This window comes from Lepisosteus platostomus, chromosome 5 (assembly GCF_059453375.1).
Source record: "Lepisosteus platostomus isolate fLepPlt1 chromosome 5, fLepPlt1.hap1, whole genome shotgun sequence".
NCBI classification, from domain to species: domain Eukaryota; kingdom Metazoa; phylum Chordata; class Actinopteri; order Semionotiformes; family Lepisosteidae; genus Lepisosteus; species Lepisosteus platostomus.
This window is the reverse complement of record NC_142615.1, coordinates 24,551,200-24,570,315: the sequence shown is the minus strand read 5'-3', so window position 1 is coordinate 24,570,315 and position 19,116 is coordinate 24,551,200. Positions and strand designations below refer to the sequence as shown.

General features: G+C 38.3%; 2 non-coding genes across 2 annotated transcripts; both read right to left on the bottom strand.

Annotated features, from left to right (window-relative positions):
* Positions 1-12,130: 12,130 nt before the first annotated feature.
* trnas-gcu (transfer RNA serine (anticodon GCU)) lies at positions 12,131-12,212 on the bottom strand. Its single transcript has one exon. It is a non-coding gene; the product is annotated as a tRNA-Ser (tRNA).
* Positions 12,213-15,051: 2,839 nt separating this feature from the next.
* On the bottom strand, positions 15,052-15,162 carry trnal-caa (transfer RNA leucine (anticodon CAA)). Its single transcript has 2 exons — positions 15,125-15,162; positions 15,052-15,097 (listed from the first exon to the last, which is right to left on the bottom strand). It is a non-coding gene; the product is annotated as a tRNA-Leu (tRNA).
* Between the last annotated feature and the right edge of the window lie 3,954 nt (positions 15,163-19,116).

Sequence of the window (19,116 nt, the reverse complement as noted above, 5' to 3'; positions counted from 1 at the left end):
GAAAGCAAAGATAGAGTAGTTGTGTTGAATCACACTAAGACATCTGTTAGCAGAGTGGTGCAGCGGAACCGTGCTGGGCCCTTAATCCAGAAATCGACTGATTGAAACCATCCTTAGCTATGTACATTTTATGCACGATTGATAAGCACACCATCAGTTTAATGAAGTACATTAAAACTGATTTTTCTCTCGTGTGTGTGCAAGCTTCACACTTACAGTACTCTTTAATCTTTACCAATAGCAGATGCCCAGATGTATCTTTGGTTGTTCTGAGATCCTTGATAGTTTCCTCAAATCCTTCAAATGAACATCCATATCAAAGCAATTATGTTTAATTTTATTACAATTAAGGTACATATACAAAATATCAACACACAATTGTATAATGCTCATTTAATAATGATTGTCAAGGATTGTCAAGTTCTCCAACAAATCTGTGTTCTAATTTTAAAATATTTTTGCTAAGGATACAACGGGTGTATAAATGAATTCTCCTGACAGCCAGTTGAAGATAAAATTCCACATGTGAAAATGGTTTTCTAGGACATTGACAGGTACTTAATTGTTTACTTGTAGTTCCACACGAGTAAAATCCATATTTCCTGCAAATTTCAGGAGGGCTTGCAAAGAAATCCCATCAAGTTTTAGCAGAGGTTATGGTTACAGCGGAACAGTCTGAAGCTCATCCCTTAGTGGGTTTGAACCACCAGCCCTTCATTTAATAGCTGCATAGAGACACATTCCCATTGCTTTTTGCCATTCACACGTTTGTAATTAAAGAATTATAAAATACTGACATTTTCCTGCCAGCCGGCAGTATTTCTTCTGCACTGACCATGAATAACCAATAACTTTATTTCATCTTTCGCAGTCTGTAATCCACAGAAAAGGAAGTGAATACTTGTATTAAGCTAAATTAAGATGACGGAGATGCACTGCCGTTGTTTTTCTCCACTTTTCGTTAAAAGGAGAAAAATCACTGACATTTTCTTGCGGTATTTCTTCTGTCCTGATTAGCAAGACTTATATTTTATCTTTCAGAAGTTGTATGAATTTCTTGAAGTTCAGAAACAACTTGTTCCACAAAGGAAATGAACACTTGGTTCAAAGTAAATCAAGACATATGTATCTCTCGCCGCGTGTGCTCTTATCTGTCCATCTCTCTACTTTTCTCTCACTCTGACAGTCTGTGCAGAGTTTCTGAAGGGGATGTAACACCACTTGGCAAAGAGAAAAATTATCAGAGGCAGAATAATAAATCATTATTCTCTTCTCAGTCTGATTCACAGCTCAGAGACAATCGGACAGAAGCTCCATACTTCTTTTTATCCGTCAATCCAGAACCAGAGGACGTTCAGACAATCCTGGAACAGCCTGGACTCAGGTCACATCTCCCCATTTTCTCCTTCCTCACAGCCACTTAGAGACAGAGAAGAGCTCCTGGTTCTCCTCTCTGTGAACTGGGCTCAAGACTCACTGATCTGTCAGCTGTGGACTCTGTTCCAGGTCAGAAGCAAGAAGCTTCTATTAACCCTTTCCAGGACCTCCAGCCCTTCAGTATTACTTTCTTTACTGTCATCTCAATGTCATCTCAATGTCATCTCAGATGTCAATCTCCAAACATGTTTTATAAATGTTTTCTAACACACGTGAGTGTGGAATTATCTTTTAATGTAATAAACACAAGTAGTGACACTCTGGTCAGTACACTGTATATTGATTATTAGTAGCCGATGGGCCAATGGCCGTGTCTACAGTAGTGACCAGTTGACCAGTCTGTAGCTCTCAGCAGTGGGACTCAGATCACACAGAAGAAGACCTGTCTGTGTGTGATTCCACACCAGCCCAGGGAATCACCAGCTCTCATATGTCTCTCACAGGTGTCTCACAGTCTTATAAATTTACAATTAGATGAATTATTGTAACAGTTATACATTTAATTTAAATAATCAGACTGCCTATGGAACTGAGAGCAGGCTGGAAATAAAACCAGGATACACATTTTAACCTCCAGGATCAGGTTCCTGATCCTCCTGGCTTCTATACTCTGATGATTCGTTTAAAACATTTAAAAGCACTTATTACAGGGACTTGTACTCATTCTCTACTGCTCCACACAGGTACGCCTTGTAACACATTAATCTGCGAAGTAAACTATTTTTTTTCCTGTTTAATGAATTTCATTCCTTGGGTTGTCGCTCTCCTTTTACAACTGTTATGATTTGCTTCTCTTCACAGCCCGGTGTGTTCTTTTTTGGGGGGGATGTTATATCTGTAAGAAAAGCCCCCCAGGCTCCGGACAGGAGTCTCCTCCAGCGGAGACGCGCTCTGCTCTGTTAGAAAGAGCGCTGTGACGTCACAGACACCAGCCTGAGCATCTGGACCCGAAAGCAAGACCGCGGGAGGCGCAGGGCGCGCACGGAGGGGAGTTATTGATCACTTATCTATCGAAAACCAATTAATTCAATTGAAAAACCGTAGAATAAACGATTAACTTCACCGATTGGTGAGTACTGGTTCTTTTTCTGTTTTTGATCCTGTTTTAAATATCTAAAAAACAGTCAATAAAGACTGTATCGATCAATTACCACAGTGCGTTTAGTGTAAAAAATGTTCAAACCGAAATTAAACAATGATTATTCTTATTATTATTTAGGTAACTGTATCCTAGAGCTAAAAAAATATATTCCAAGTTGATAAATGTATGTAAGTAACAGTTTACATGTATTTTTTCCCATGTTTATAAATCATAAGTATGGTAACCACGGGGACAGGCGCCACGTCACTGTGCGCGTCTAGGTGTATCGCGTTCATCACAAAGAGCGATGTAACGTTATGGGTAGCAACAAAAACTAATACTAGTGTATTCATATTAATATTAATGAGAGTACAACTGGTTGTTTTAATGCTAGTGTTCATGTGAGTATTAATGATGATAGCGCTACTGATAGTTTTAGTTTTAATGTTAATATTCATGTAAATATTATTTATAATTATAGTGTTACTGTTAGAGAATTAACAGTAGTAGTATTAGTTTTAATACTAGTTATTCTAGCATTACTGTTATTCTCTTTGGGGGAATGTGTTTGCAGGTGCTGCTGGTGCTGAACCTGAAAATTATACCATGCAGTTGGGTTTTCTCTGTACACCACATAGGTAATCTGAATGAAATAACAGCGCAGTACAGAACACCCAGATAGGAGCTTATGCAGCAGGTCATCTTGAACACGACAAGAGAAAAGGCATACTGCACAAATATGAAACATCACGTCTGGCTTTAGAGACGGTGACATCAGAGAATGGAAGTTTCAGACTGCTTTTTTGTTACAGGTTCAAGCAAACCTGAAAGTTAGGGAGTGTTTGGTCACTTTTGTATGAAAAAGTGTCTGAAGCCTGTAATTATAATTTGCCCTTCTTTTAATTGTGGTTGAAATCCACTCCCATGTACCAAGACCTTACAGTATATTCATATTTACTTAAATGACTAACTTTTGGACTATTGGACATTAGTTGGTGTTTTTTTTTTGTAACGATTTGCTATTTCATGCAGGAAAGAAAGGAACCCAGACCCAACGTTTGCTTTCAGGTGGGGTTCATTTACATAACGCACATCTATTTCTGAGGAGCCTGATTTGAATCACACAACCCCGGTAGAAGTCGAATCGACAATCTTATAAACCAAAATCAGACGCGTTATCCATTCAACCACTAGCCCGTCACGTAAATTAATTGCACCATGGTGAGTTCAGTGCCGCTACTAGTAATACCCCACCCCCATCTTAAATTTCTAAGTGAGAAACGTGTTTTCTACATTTTTTTTTAGTTTTAAAAAATCATCACTTTTAAGCAGACAAAGCCTTTATGTGTCGCTCTGAATTTCTAATTGATTTAGAATTCCAAGACAAAAGCGTTTCGTTCCACAGTGGCGTGAAATGATCACGTCTTTCACTCTACTTCTCTCTAGTAGTAAAGCAGATCTTGCTTGGTGAGCATTTGCTCCGGTAAATTAGGTTTTTCTCCATGAAAAAAGACATTTTCCCTTACATGATTTCTCGTTTTGTTTCATCAAAGTGTACAGAAAGAAGAAAGAAAGGAAAAGTGTCGTAAATGAACCGCCCTTGGGAGATGTCAAGCGCATTGGACATGAAAACTGCCCAATAAAAGCCATTTCTCTTCATTTCTCTTACGGTCAGGGCTCCTGTTCCGTGTAAAGGAGGCAACTTGCTCAGCCGGCGGACTCTGTGCTTACTAAACGCAGGTGTCTCAGAGCGGTGTGTCCAAGTGGCAGTAAAAGAAGAGAGTTCTGCTTGTGTCGTGGCTTAGATGGTTAAAGTGCCTCTTTAGTAAACAGGAGATCCTGGGTTTAAATCCCAGCGGTGCCTTTCTTCCTGTCTTCTTGCATCGTTTATTGTTATAGACAACATGCTTCTGCATTAAGTTTAATGGAGGTGTTTATTTCGTTTTTGGCACAACTTGTTTTTCAAAAACTCCACACATTGCGAAAGCTAAAATGCTTATCTTTGTTATCAGTGCAAAAGAATTACTGCCAGCTGGCAAGAAAATGACAACGATTTTTTTTTTTTACTTTAGCCAAAAATCTGTGAATGTAGAAAAATACGACATGTGTCAGTTTCTATGGCATACTCAGTCGGGGTGTGCTTCAGTTAAACACAATGTTGGTAGATCAAACGCACCCAGAGACACACTTCGAATTAATCCGATCTAAACATTACCTTCTCTAAATGTGATTGAGTTTCTTTGCACGTGCTTAGCCATCTTGATGTTTGCAGAGATTTTCAACTTTTGACACGAGTCAAAGTAAATAGTTGAGTACCTATGTCAATATCACCGGGAATGTGAATATAAATGTAAACATCAATATTTCTGCTGTCTCCTGAGAAACACAAGTATAGAGTTAAAACACAATAAATAATGCTAGAAAATTATTCAGTTAACACCCAGATGTGACAAAACACATTTAAGACTTATATCCCCTTTAAATATGTATCTCCTTAATATCAGTTCTCTTCCCTCCCCAGGATACCTGCAAATTCACTATAGCATATTAAAAGCTGTGTGTAAGTCTTACATGTGTTCTGTCACATCTGGGTGTTAAATTAATAGATGTGTTGTGTTATTTAATATGATTTGACTCCACGCTTGTGTTTCTCGGGAGACAGCAGAAATATTGGGGATTTGCGGCTACAGAAAATAATGTGAACTTTACAGGCAAAAGTTAGGTTACGTTAAAGAAACAAAAACTTATTGTCACCCTTTTCAACGTGATTTTTTAAGACATTTGTTCGGAATAGTATATCTTCTTGTGTCTGTGGCTGTTGTCCTACAATAACGGTGGTGAAATAGCAGGAATGTGCGGAAAGAATCGGAGATAGAACAGAAGACTCATCTAGTCGATAGTAAGGTTGTGTAGGACCGCACACCCTACGATGTCAGTGTTGAGTAGTGAGGTTTAAAAGCTTCTTCATGAACCAGGAAGGAGTACAAACCTAAAGTCTCCTGATCCGTAATCAGACACGTTATCCATTGCGCCATTGGCGTTTGTATTGCATTCAGAGCCGCTACTATTCATGTGTCTTGTATGTGTGTCTAGTTACTACGTCTTTCATTATGTCTGGTTTAAAATAATGTATCTTTAAAACAGACAAAGGGTTTATGAGTCTCCCTGAAATTCACACACGAAGAATAAAAAATATCGCGTTTTAAAAAGAATACAGAGATGCCGGCGATAGAAAACGGAGCGTCTTAAGTGCGCGCTATCACTAAACTCCCGATCGGTAAGTTCGTCGGCGGCTTTTTAATTGTGTTAGGAAGAGCAAACAGTCCACAGTGTACATTTTAAAGGTCTAAGCAAAACAATCAGACGTGAGGATTAGGATTAGGATCCAGAACAGGAGCCTTTACTTCTTTGTATACTGAGCTTTCGGGTGAACGTCAAAGTGAAAGACAAATTCGCAATTTTCACTTTTTGATTAAGGAACAAGAAAACACCATCCTTCGAGCTGGATTCAAACCAGGGACATAAGAAATGCCCACTGTTTTTGTCTACAGTCTTAAGATCTAGCAATTGAGCTATCGAGAGGTCGGAAAGTAAACGCTTTGTCACACGTGTAGCCCAAAGTAGTGTAGTGTTCCTCTATTTAAATCCCAGTTCGACGTCAAAATACTCACTCGTTCAGAAGAAGAAATGGACCAGGCTTCCACTGTATAAACGTCCAGAGTTCTTATAAAACGTTTGAAGGGACATCAGTGCAGGCTGAAATTGACCCTTTTTCTAGTGGGATAAGGATCATATAAAACCTTTCTTTTGGATTGAGAAGAGGATCATGGAGACACTCAAAACATCCCTGTCTTTGCTTCTTTCAAGGACGAATGGAGTATTGATCTGCAAGCATCGGTTCAAATCAAAACTCTCTGCTACTGCAGTTGCTTGTTTGAGAGTTTCTTCAAACCTTTCAACTGAACGTTAGTAGCAAGGGATATTGACGGTAATATCATACGGATTTTGGTTTTCTTTTGATCGAAAATTGTATTAAAATACAAGCCTCTTTCACATTTGTATAATACAGATGCAGCCATTCAAAATGGGTGAGGTATTTCGCGGCATACCCCGGTGGGCGTGTCACAGTATCACGCGGTATCACGCATTTCACGTGTGTCACGTGACTAACTATCCGGCGTCGCCTTGTAAAACCGCCAGGGGGAGCTTAACCTCTCATGTACAGCATTTGAGCCTTTAATTTTGAACTGTGTATTACAGCATGTTAATCATCAGTCATTAAAATGTTGGTATATATTATGAAAGCAAGATTGCTCAGTTGGACAGAAGTACACAACCTACCTTTATCAGAAATATTTATGCATCAAAGCCTTTACTGAAGATATTACTAATAGTATTAATAATGGATGACTTTGGACAAGCTGTATACTCAAAGTATAATTTCTTTAGCACATTTGTACAAGCACTTGGAATCTGTCCAAGCCATACTTTGTCAGGCATTTTGTTTTACTTCAACGGGGCATAAAAACTTCCTTGCTTTTAACAGGGCGTTTCATAATTTCTAGCTACGAAAATGATTTAAAATGCGACACCTATCATTCAACTAGAGCTTAAAATATCACAAGGAAAAATACACACCGGTATTCCATTTCTCCCTAAACATTGTAAGCTTCGAAGTCTTTAACTAACGTGATACCGGAGTCAACAAGCATACTTTTAGAATTTGATTAAAAGGGAATATAATATGGAATCGCGTATCTAAAGAATTTAATAACGGTATGATTATATCCGTGTACTGCGGCAGGACTGTGTAAGGCTGTTTCGCCTACCTGAACATGCGAGCTGTCTTGTAGCCTACTGGTCTAGGTGCGTGACTTCCAACTGGTAGGTTGTGTGTTCGAATCCAGCTGGTGCTGGACTTTTATTTTAACAAACATTTCTTCGAAAAAATAGGTAAGCGATATTATGGACAATCAATTGACTTTTATATTTCAAAATATCGCAACATGATCGATATTTGCGATATTTTGAATATATCTTCCCTTCTGACAGTGGTTCCTGCTTCTATTGTGTGTGTGTGTGCAACAGTAAATTGTTATAGAGAAATGGAGGCGGGACAGTATGCGTTACAATATAAACATTTATATTGATTTAAATCGTGTTCTGATTTAAATCGCAAACGCGTGTTTAATTATGTGTTTTTTAATCATGATCAGGCTAATGCATTTCTACATTTTCTGTATGAACCAGCTTAGAGGTTCATACAGAAAGACAGCTTGTGTTTAAATTGAGTGTAAGGTAATTTATGCTTCTAAAGTCATGGTCAGTATTGTTGTACTGTGCTGTACTGTGTCACATTATTTTATAGCGTTTTTATTGCGTTATTAAATCCGGTGGCGCTGTGTTAGTTTCCTGACTCACATTATTTAAACTGCGACACTGATCATTCATCTCTAAATAAACTTTATTTTATATAGCATTTTAAGCGAATAGGTAATTAGATTGCTCATAAACCTAATCACTTTTTCTTCATAAACACAGCGTGATTGCTCTTTGAAAATGCTTTTCCTTTATTTTTAAAGTAGGCTCAGATTTCAACTATAGATCGTATTATTATAAACTTTCTTGGAAAAATGTATTTTATGTAAACCATGTTTGCTATTAATTCATTTAGGGCTAAAATACGTTCATTGTCTTCTAATCGAGTCGAGTTGACATTGGAAGCCTGCCACACCCGGACCGTTAACGCATTAGCACGTCAAAGCCCATTGAGCCAGTATTGGCTTTAGTATCCCCCCCTTCTCCCCTCAATTCAATTCAATTCAAGGTGTTTTATTTACATGACAGATGGGTACAAGCAGTGTTGGGTACTGTATGTATATTGTAACGCTTACGGCAGACAGGCACTGTGTAGGAGCCGACGCACCAGAGCAGCGCCTGCAATTTTTATATTTATAACTTAGTTTTTAAAATTAGTCAAGCAATACGAAGCATCTCCTTTTACTTAGTGCCTGAGCATACTGCAACGCGTGTGAAGCCCATAAACGATATTAATTTTGGAACTTAAACATACAGTATATGGCTGGTCTCGGTACTTTAAAGAAAACATACACACCAGTATTCCATTTCTCCCTAAACATTTTAAGCATCGAAGTCTTTAACTAACGCGATACCGGAGTCAACAAGCATACTTTTAGAATTTGATTAAAAGGGAATATAATATGGAATCGCGTATCTACAGAATTTAAAGACCAGACAATCGCAAACTCGTTTTCAATAAAATTATTTTATTCATTCAGCAGTTTGTGAGAGGGACATCCAGCAGGGAGAGACACACACACCGGTTTTCATTGACAACATTGTTTTTTTTTCAATTCCTCTTGTCTAACAGGAATGTTTTGTTTGTGGACAGACTGTTAGACAAGAGGAAAAGACTGCCTCCTCCTACGAAGCATTTCGTTGATCCGATCACGAATTCTTTTCCAGTCGTACGCAGCAAGGGTTGAGAATCTCCGATTCACCATCGTACTAATGGTTTCCCGGAGATTGGGTTAAAAAAAACAAAAAACATACTAACAACTGTGCCATCCTACTCCTTAGTTAATACATTTTATTATTCATAAACAGTTAACATTGTTAGCAAAATATTTTGAATTATATTTAACCCTATTTTTTCTTTAGTTTTGTATTTAACTTATTATATGATAGTCAGACTTAATGTATATTTGAACAATGAAAATATATTTTTACAAGATTTTACATTAAGCACTTAAAATTAATATGGTTAATAATAGTAAACTGTAACATGCTGTAACAAGATCGGTTACAAGAAGAAAATGCTTTCAGAGAAAATGTTTCAACCAAACTTATTCCCACACACCCCGCCCCCACTACCATTAGAATATACACAAACATTTTAGCGTTTCATTCTGAGCAGAAGACTCTCACACCTGAAGAGTGCTGGCTGTGACGAATTAAACCGGTTTTACAGGTTTCAATCACAGACCATGTGACATGGGACTCAGTAAACTACAGTAACACCGTATTTGATAACGCTTTAAAAACGCTATAAAATAATGTGACTTGGCACAGAACAAGTTTACAACACAGTACAAAGATAAATGCTGACCATGACTTTAGAAGCATAAATTGCCTTACACTCAATTTAAACACAAGCTGTCTTTAGCCCTCTAAGCTGGTTCATACAGAAATGTAGAGATCTAGGCTCAGAACACACAGCTTCATTAGCGAATACATATGCAGGACAACTGGAGAAGACGTTTTACAGAGGATGGATTTTTAGAAACATCCCATCAGACATCCCATCATATTCACAACGTGAAATCTAGAAAATAATATTACGTAACCAAAATCCGCAATATGGAAACAGAACCTGTGTAATTGTTGATAGATGATGTACTCGTAACATTTTTTCAAGACGAACTACAACATTTAAAAAATGACTTGTATGTACTTGATATCTCTAATCAATCCACGGGTCCCAGCACAAAACGAAAGTAAAACGCATACCGTTTCTCGCTTCTTATTGCTCAAAAGTAATTTGACCGTATGAAATGCATAATATAAACCTAGAAACATATACGTGAGCAGTACTTAAGCACTGTAGTATCGGTGTTAAGACATACCTCTCAAATACTGTAAATCAAGTTAAAAATATCTCAAGACCGATTCTGGTCGTAATGAAACCATGCAAGGGAGTTTTTATGTCCGTTGCAGTTCTTTTGCAACATGAATATAATTATATCGTTATTAATTTCTTGAGATACGCGATTCCATATTATATTCCCTTTTAATCAAATTCTAAAAGTATGCTTGTTGACTCCGGTATCACGTTAGTTAAAGACTTCGAAGCTTACAATGTTTAGGGAGAAATGGAATACCGGTGTGTATTTTTTTCTTTAAAGTACCGAGACCAGCCATATACTGTATGTTTATGTTAAGATTTCCCTTCAGTGGTAAAATTAGATATGAATATTCAATACTTAAACGGGCACAGTTAAGACATTAAATATACATGTACATATTGTATACAGTACAGTTTGCATACGGTAATATGTTTATGTTACGCGATTAAAAAATAAATAAATAAAACTGGAAGGTCCAGCACCACCATTATGTTTATATGGTTGTTTTTGTTGGTTGGTTGTTATTATGGTTATTAATAATTCGATCTATAGTTGTAATCTGAGCCTAAATAAAAAGAAAAAGCAAGTGATTAGGTTTATGAGCAATCTAATTACTTATTCGTTTAAAACGCTATATAAAATAAAGTTTATTATTAATTTGCTGGACAGAGCGGTGAACATTATTATGCATAAGACAAAGATAACGATCCTGATCAGTTTAGAAATCTGTGTACGCTGTAAGGTTTTTACTTCTTAAACTTTTAAAATACACGTTTTGAATGGAAAGAATCCTCTTCCTGGTATAGCACGCCAGCACGTCTTTTTTCTCCAATCAGAGGGGTGTCAGATGGTGTCAGCCAATCACCATTCTGCGTTGGGTAGCAACGGGTGACTGTTCTCAGGCGGAAGATGTAAACAGCTTAATGTTCGTGTTAAATATTTTTTTTTAATTAAAATTCATTCTATACAGCAATCGCATATTTGGGTACCGTTTCATAAAACTTTCATGCTTAAAATGTTTAGGGAGAAATGGAAGACTGGTGTGTATTTTTTCTTTAAACTACCAAGACCAGCCATACACAGTACAGTTTACATACATACAGTAATGTTTTAAATTAATATCGTTTATGACCTTCAGATGCGTTATGCTCCTCTTCTTTTTATGCTCAGCTACTAAAATTTCCCTTTAGTGGTAAAATCCATATAAATATTCAAAACTAAGCGGATTAAAATGTGCACAGTAAAGACATTAAATGATTCAATCTTTGCACTACCAACCAATGCACCACGAGTGCCCCTGTCGGTCATTTTGGCCAGCCAATCACTTGCCCTGCGGTATGCTCCGGTGCCCCGCGGTGGCTTGTGGGTAGGTTACCGTACCGCGGGTTTTTACCGCGCATTTTGAATGGCTGCATCTGTACTTTCCCTTGCATCCTCAGATAAAAATTCTAAATACCACAAAGTTACAATATATGGAATAGAATTTATTTTAAAATGTATTTTAAAATTTGCATTTATTTAGAGCTATATTTAGAGATTAGTAAAGATAACATTGTTAATATTGATGGAGTAGAAATGTAAGATGAATTGATAGCTTTTTCTGAGCTAAAAAAGTCCTACAACGCCTCCTGTTACAGGTAAGGACTCATAGCAAGACATTGCTATTGCATTGTGCATTTTGCAGATACGACCAGTTTCTGCTTCTGGTGAGTGCATCTTTTCCAAGCTGAAATTAACAAGAACATTTTCAAGATGTGCCATGTCCCTAAATCGTTCATCAGGACTACTATTAATATCAGGTGAAAGCAGTACAAAGCATAAATTTAACCTAAATATTAAGAGATTACATCTGTCAGCTACTGCTGTAAGCCATGTTCAGCCAACGCTAGAAATTTTACTGCTCTACTACAGTAGCTAAAGAAAGCAAGTTCGACTTAGAAACGGATCACAAGTCGAAAACATAAACCGACGAAGATGGGATTCGAACCCACGCGTGCAAAGCACAATGGATTAGCAGTCCATCGCCTTAACCACTCGGCCACCTCGTCACAAAAGCCACCCCCCTTGGGCATGATTTTGCTCGGCGACCAGGCTCAGCGCACATCGACCTCAGATGTCTCAGAGCGGTGTGTCCAAGCGGCTGTATAAGAATAGGTAATAGGTTTATTCCATGCTGAAAAAAAGAAGAACGAGAACACAACGTTTCGCCCGTGGAGCCTTCTTCAGGTTTGAGAGAAACAGGGCAGTAGGCAAAGGTAAAATAGCGAGAGAACAAAGGTTTGAGGGTGGTTACCCACCTGTATAAGAATAGTATAATGCCGGTGCTGTGGTAAAGCTGGTTAAAACACCTGTTTCATAAAGAGGAAATCCTGGATCCGAATTCCAGCGGTACCTTTTTTTTCCTGTCTTGTTTTACAGAACATGTAATTTGGGACACTCAAAGAGGTCTTGATTTGGTTTAATGCGTTTATTCATTTCCTTTGCAGAACAACTTGTTTTTTTAAATCATACAGCTTGTGAAAGATGAAATGCGAGCGAATTTTTTTGTTCACCAAAAGTATGTAAATGAAAAAAAGCAAGGTGTAAGCATTTCTGTGGTGCAATCGGTTAGCGTTTTCGGCTATTAACCCCCAGGTGGGTTTTTTGATCCCACCCAGGGACACACTTCTTCCTATAGTAAACATCATCACTGCAAAAATTTAATTGTTCCGCAAAACCTGAACTATTTTGATATTTGCAGTAGTAAACAATTGAGTACCAGAGTCAACATTACCGGGAATTTCCAATAATTACCGACATTGGCAACTTGCGAGCAGTTAGTATTCACCCATGGAATTATATGTTCCAGTGAGTGGCGGGAGAATTCACTTATGCTCCCGTTGCATCTTCAGCTAAAGTAATTTAAAAAACAATGCAAAATTGTCCGAGAACTTGACAAGCAAAAACAACAGGTCGCCGGAGTTCTATTTTAATATTTTCGTATATTTACCTTAATTTGAATATAAATGTTAACATAAACGCTGTTCAATATAATGTAATGTTGTTGTACTTTTAAAATATTTTAGCTGAGGGTGAGAGGGGGGATATTACGCCTTGCCAAACATCTAAAATAACTGTAAAAGGGGATGGCATTTTAATAAAACTGGCAATCAAAAGAAAGTTACAATTTGTATGGTATTATGCTCAATATCCCTTGATATTGAAGGTCAGATGAGGAATTTGAAGAAACTATCGAAGAAACAACGGCAATAGCAGAGGGTGTTGATTTTGAACCAGTGTTTGCACCTCAATAATCCATCAGTCTTCGCTTGACAGGCTTCCTCAATATATTCGGTGTTCTATACAAAAAATCGACAATTAAGCGCAAATGTGACAAGAGGCAAAGACTGCGGTAGAGGAGGAATAAACTCCACACGATGACTGTATGTATACGTCTGTCTAATATTCGGCCCCTGCAGGGGCATCATATTCGCTGAACTGCCTGCCAGCGTGTGTACGGGCTTATACTGTAATTCAAGAGTATCAATGGTCAGACGCTTACAACGGGTGTTTGTGTTTGAATTATTTAGAGAATTGAAAAAACATTTTCAAAACTACAGCTCGAATGAAATAAAAAAAAAGTTTATTTGTCTCTTTGCTGTAACAACTGTGCCAAAACTATTCAGATACATCAGAATAGCATCAAAATGTATCTAGATTTTATTGGATTTTAGGAAATGTATTTTTGCGCATTTCTCTATACGATCAGAATACCTTCCTGTTTTCACCGTGTTTATTGTTTCTGCCTATGATATCTCGGAAAGAAAGACCCAGTATCTGTTCACCGAAATATTTCAGGAGTTTGCTGTGGTTTGAGAGGAGTGTATGAAGGTAATGAAGGAGGGAGGACACGCGCATTCCGCACGGGGAGCGCAGAGCAATGAGCCGCGACTGCAGCTCTCCGAGTCTTTTCTTATACAACCTCTGAGTCCGGACACACAGCGTCTCCAGCCAGTTTTGAAGGTTTACAGTTCAGAAAACGGCTGTCTCGAGCAGAAACTGATCTTCCTGCTTTAGTTAAGGTTTGGTTATTGTGGGGGTTTAGCGCTTGTATCTCTCTTCTCTTACTAAACACTATCTACTGTAAAGTATATAAATAGAAGCTAAAATGCAGCTAAAATACTTCAGTAAGGCCGAGCAGATAGGAAAGTTTAATAAAAATGTTTTATGATCTATGTTCTAGTTGCCCATATTTTTTAAACTCTCGGTTCGAGCTCTGATTTAATCCTCTCGGCTCCTGCCGCTGTCACCGGGAGAGTGGCTGCATTCCGTAGGGCTACAGGCTGATTTCACAATGCCACATTTAATGAAATACAGGGGAAACCGCAAGGAAAACGGTATTGCAACGCAACGGGGGCTCAGGCAGGCGCCCTTGCCGCATTAGGTCGGCCCCATCCCGACTGAGGCTCGAACCCGGGACTCCCGCGTTTCTCTGCAGCAACCCAGCCCCGTGAGCCAAAGAGAGATCTCTCTACAGCCCAGTAGCTGTAGTCCTGCTATCACAGGGAAGGGCGGTGACATCACCTGCTCTGGTACGCCGGCTCTTACACAGTGCCTGTCGGCCGTAAGCGTTACAATATGTTTTAATACATCTTCTTCTGGATTTATATTTCGGTCTTTCACCTTTGAATGCATACATTGACCGTAAATCTTTACTCGATTACAGGCACCCCAAACAGTTCTTAAGGGAGAAATCGAAGCCTATTTGACTTTCTGCTAATCACATTGAAGTGTTCACGAAGCATTTCCCTGCCCATCATGTGCCCGCAAGCCGGTTTCTCCGTTTTCTTCTTTCTGTCGTTGTCAGCGAGCACAAGAAGACAGGAAAAATGCAAGAGAGGGAAAAGCTGTCAGGAGTGGGATTTGAACCCACGCCTCTATTCAGAGACCAGAACACCCAAGCAATGGAAAGACAGGAGTCCTTGAGTCTGGCGCCTTAGACCACTCGGCCATCCTGACGAGATACGTAAGTTGGTGTGTTAAAAGCACCAGTAGTTCACAAAACTGAGAAATGCTTTGCTGGAGAAGCGCCACGTTGCCTAATGTTGCCTAAACGGATCGCGGAAATCAAATATTCGGATCGATTTAGAGTGTGCTTTACAGCCTTTGTAATATTTTAAATTGTTTTAAAAAAGTGTGTACTGTGTACTACGTTTAGGACTAGTTAGTGTGGTAGAATATGGAGATCATCTCCAGCTCTGAGCTCAACTGCAACAACAAGTCGTGCTGAACAAAGTCAGAGTTCAGCTGAACCTTTGCTCAGTGTGGTGCTCAGGACTCAGTAGTATTGTTGTGGTTCTAATTAGCACGAACTGCAGGGGCTCTGAATCAGAACATTTCAATTTATCTGATCAGTAAGTTAAAATGCAGGACATGTTAAAATCGGATTATTACTGTGTCTCTGTCCCGTTTGTATATAACCGAATGTTTAAAAGATACCAGTAAGGACACACAACTACTAATGCGGTACTTATTGGAAATAGTCCCAAAACAAGTACGTCCGGCAGCTGGTAGACCCCTGTAATAATTTTGCAGTGACACTTTGAAGATTTACACTCTATTTAAATATTAATTTACTAAATTTCAGTTCTCTTTTCTCACACTCCCTGGCATAACTGAACTCTCACTCTCGCATACTAAAGGCTTTACATGCATTAGCTGTGATACAGATTCTAATAAAGACAGAATGAAACTGTTTGTTTTGTGTCTCATGGTGATCCTCTTCTTGATCCAAATTAAATGTTTAATATGATCCCTCGAGAAAGAAAAAGGAGTCAATTTCCGCCTGGAATGATTGATGCTCCATCAAACATTTTGTAATATCTCCGGAAGTTTATACAGTAGAATCCTGGTTTGTGGCTTAAATTCAAGGTAAACAAGACTAAGGAAACGAGTTGGAAACGATGTCAATCTGGGATTTAAATCATCCGGAACATTTCACTACATTGGGCAGTATGTGCCAGAGAGCAGCTCCTGACATCTGTTGATAACTCAGTTGGTAGAGTGGAGGACTGTAGTTGAAACAAGAGGGAATCCTTAGGTCACCAGTTTGACTCCGGCTTGAAGGAAGGTGCCCTTTGTGTATTTTGTTAAAATAGCTGATCTTTTTTCACTCAGACTTTGATCAAAAGCTCAATAAACGACGAAGCAGAGGCTCTTGTTCCGAATTCAGCTCACGTCTGATTGTCTTGTTTTGGCCAAGATCTGATCTTTGAATTCAGGGACTACTCTGTCTGCTTTGTACAGTAATTCAAAAGTAGATACAAATGTCACATTTTTATTTTAGATATAAAGGTGTTCTCTGTTTTTAAAGGATAGGTACTTAATTGGCTTTATGATTTGGATTTGATTTTGTATCGTTGTATTATTAAGTTTGTGCTTTTTGTGTTTTTAACATATTGTGAACTTATTTTTTAAACAAATGCTTACAAAGGCAGACATGGCACACATCTGTTTATACCAGCGTTGAATTGTATATTTGTATTAAGTATAAGCTACTGCACACTTCTGGGAGTATAACAGGTTCGATATAAAGTGGCAAAAATATAAAAGGGGAAAATACCCCAGACTGGGTGTAAAGGCCTCGTTGTGACTGTTGTTTTATTGTTGAATACGGCATACTGTGCATGAAATGTTGCAGAAACACAATCTGATAGTTAAATAATTCTTATTTTAATAATTTGATAAGTATGAGGCCCCGGATCCAAATATTCAGTTCTGATTTTTTTAAAGTTATATCTTCCCTTCCTCTGGTGGAAGTAACACGATGTGAGCAATTGTTTTTTGTTCTTTTTTTTCACGTTGCGATCCAAAAAGCCTCAGATGCACAGTCTGACAGCAACCAAACCAGAATGGATTCTGCTGGGAGCCGGACTGAGCTCATTCTTGCTCCCTGTGCTGAAAACAGAATTAGCGCTTACCCGAGCACCATCTACAGCTGCTGGATGGTACTCTACGTCCTGCTGCTCCAGCAATTATTTTGACGAAAGACAGATCACTTGTACGCTTTTAACCTTCTCGCAGCTACAGGCGAGACTGAAGCTGGCGATATAAAGGCACGCGCTGGTACACCTTCTCGAACTTTCACAATTGCGATAAACATTTTTTTTTTCAAAGACCTTTGAAAAACTAGATATAGATATAGATATAGATAAAACTAGATAAAAAACATGAGCTTTATCGGTTTTTACATTAATCGACTTTGAAACAAATTTGATCTTTTTACATTGCATTTTACGTTGAAATGTAGCATGCATACCTAATCCACCAACGGACAGAGCAATATTTTACGTTGCCTTCCAGAGCTTCCAACGTGTGATGGATTTGTATGGGTGTCTGTATGATACCACTATAGCACTGGCGCAGGTGCAAAATCCACTTTCACACGACTTTTTCAGTCTTCTCTCTCAAATGGACCGAAGCACAGGAGCCAATATTAGAGAAAACGACAGGTGTTTAAACAGAGTATGTCCCAATGTCTGCGACAACGCATTGTGATTTTGTATAAACGCAAATGGTTTCTCATTTAAAAGCCAACAATAATCTTTTTCTCCCTGGCGCTAATAAGCTACCACACATGGGAGCTGTTGTATGAAAGAAAATTCATATGTGCGTAGGAAGGCAGAATAAAATCCAGAACTGTGTTGGTAATATCGATAAACAGGGCTCATGTTCACAACAAAACTTTACTGTATAAAAAGTTAAAATTCGTAAATATATATTTTTTTTATTATACAAAGTGTCTGTTAAACCATTCATGAAGGATTTTTAGACAAAAAAACACACCATTATATGAGAAAATATATTTACTATATCTGCATTTAACTCACTTTTTAACAATTTCAATTTCAAGGCCGATATAAATTGTTGCCCTGCTTTTTTGTCATAAATACACAAGCTTGTTATGTCTTGTGTCAGAAATAAACTGCATGAAATTTGCTAAAGCAACAAAAAGTAAGCGCCACAAAGAAGACAGACATTTGCGTTTATAGTGCAATGTTATCTCGAGCCTTTAAAATTACTTTAAATGCAATTTGTTTTTCTCTGTGGCTCTAAGGCTTTGTCATTCACTGTAGTTATTCAGGAGAACATTATGTTAATCGTATGGATGAAACGTTTAATATATTCAGGTGGGTAGCTACGTCAGCATGCGTATCTGCAAAGGAACAAGTACTACTGTAGGTTTATTCCATGCTGAAAAGAGAAGAGAGAAAACAAACCTGAAGAAGGTTCTACAGCTGAAACGTTGTGTTTTCTCTCTTCTCTTTTCAGCATGGAATAAACCTATTACTTGTTGCTTTACTACTACAAGAGAGAATTATAGTATGGAGGATGAGACAAATTTATGATTTCTTGGAAGAAAATGTTTTTTCTTTGCATTCGAAATGAATCGAAACTTTAGCGCGACACACAAACCCTTTGTCTTTTTTAAAGATATAATATTTTTAAACAGACAGTATAGAAAATGTTTTTTTTTACTAAGCAATTTTGGCCGGGGGCGATGTATTACTAGTAGTGGCGCTGAGGTCACTATGGTGCAGTTGAGCACCATAAGATTAGGGCCAGTGACGTAATGTATAACGCATCTGACTTTGAAACAGAAGATTGTAGGTTTGACTCCTGCCTGGCTTATGTTGCTTTTTTAACACGGTACTGTCTGAAGATCAGCTCCTGCTCTGAGCTCAATAGCAATGCAAAACTGTGCGTAACAAAGCTGGCGAGCAGCTGAACTTGTGCTCAGTAGTCAGTACGGTGCTGAGGGTTCAGTACTGGCGTTGTTCTAATTAGCACGAACTGCAATGGCTCTGAATCTGACCATTTCTATGGAAGCCCGTTTCCGCCAGGGAGTAAAAATAAAAACGCGCTATGGTATCTCAGAATTCCGACTTAGTAACTGAGAATTGCGACTTAAAA